General features: G+C 32.2%; 1 protein-coding gene across 1 annotated transcript in view; it reads left to right on the top strand.

Moving 5' to 3' along the window:
• Positions 1–413, top strand: part of LOC119583269 (glutamate receptor ionotropic, NMDA 2B-like) — a gene marked incomplete at its 5' end in the record, with an annotated part of 321172 nt that extends 320759 nt beyond the window's left edge. The window contains one exon of the mRNA XM_037931740.1: positions 1–413. This exon is cut by the window's left edge and continues 267 nt beyond it.
• Between the last annotated feature and the right edge of the window lie 1142 nt (positions 414–1555).

Below are 1555 nucleotides of genomic sequence, written 5' to 3'. Positions count from 1 at the left end.
CGTAGTTCGCGTGCCAAAACAACATGTAGTTCGTGTGCCAAAAAAATATGAAGAAAAAAAGATAAAAGCATGGACCATGGGTACGCATATTATGGCGTTCGTGGTTAAATCATGTGCTATCATGTAAATACTTTATTATTCTGCGACTTTCACGGGCTGATGTGTGACATTCTGAAACAATACAATATCAGCAACTCTCAGTAAGACTTTATTCTTTTGTAAATATGTTCCCCCAAATAATACGAGTGGTAGGCATTGTTTTGTGTAATCTGTTTAAATCACTCGCGGATCTGTAATATGTATTGCATGCGGGGTATCTGTCTGGTTATGTACACAAGAAAATAAATCTATGTAATAAGAAACTACATGTGGACATCAGTACGCTTCAGTGCGTTATATAGGAAATTCTGATATGAAAATGTCACTATATATATATATATATATATATATATATATATATATATATATATATATATATATATATATATATATATATATGTATATATATATATATATATATATATATATATATATATATATATATATATATATATATATATATATATATATATATATATATATATATATATATATATATATATATATATATATAAAGCATTTGAATTATTTTCTATATCGTCCAAAGTTAGATGTCCCTGCTCGAATAAAGGAAAAGATTATTACAAATGAAACATTTTAATCGTGACAGAAGCAATTAAGAAGCAGACCGATAATATACCAGTAATCACTTAGTTAAATGAGTGAAATATACATACTTTCAGCTAAATAGCATTTATAATGAATTTTGTCTTGCAGTTTGATAATGACGCCGTTACCGCTGAAGAGGTCCAGTTCTTAGTTAGATCATTACGCGGTAACCTGTTAAAGCAAGTTGTATTTCTTACATGTGCTAATTAGAGAGTAATACTAGGTTTAGAATTTGTTCTCATTTTATGTTGCAAGAAAAGGACAATACTGAAATGCTTCAAGATACACGAATAATGCCTGTCACTGTGTGGTATTTAAACATTTTACTAAATATGATGATTATACATATTTTGGAGTATCTTTTGTCATCATATCCGAGAACCATAGGCTCTTCCCTAGTATGAATCTCCTTTTCATTTTGTATAAAGGGAAAAAAAAACAACAACTTTGTGCTTCGTAAGAACCAGGTTTTAATACTTTTTTTCCTCCTCACTTGAATCTCCGACTGAGACTCATTCCCAAAGTCTTATCTTCAGACTTACAAACAGATCTGAAACTGAAAACGTAGGACGATCCTGAAACCTGCTGAAACAAGTCAATATGAGGTCAATATGTCAGGTTCAGTCTGAGATTGTCTTCCTCGTTTCGCTAATGACGAGAATCCGCGAGGCTTTGTCCGAGACTCTTTGTATGAGGAGTTGTTTGTTTCTTTGTGTTTAACATATTCCATTGCTGAATGGGTCATATTTCTTGTGTGTGCTTGTGCCATGTGCTTGTGTCATGTGCTTGTGCCATGTGCTTCACAAGACTGGCCAGTGAGTATCGGTGTACCATAGGGGTCCTAGCT

The sequence above is a fragment of the Penaeus monodon genome, chromosome 17 (assembly GCF_015228065.2).
Source record: "Penaeus monodon isolate SGIC_2016 chromosome 17, NSTDA_Pmon_1, whole genome shotgun sequence".
Lineage (NCBI taxonomy): Eukaryota > Metazoa > Arthropoda > Malacostraca > Decapoda > Penaeidae > Penaeus > Penaeus monodon.
This window is presented reverse-complemented; position numbering and strand designations above follow the sequence as displayed.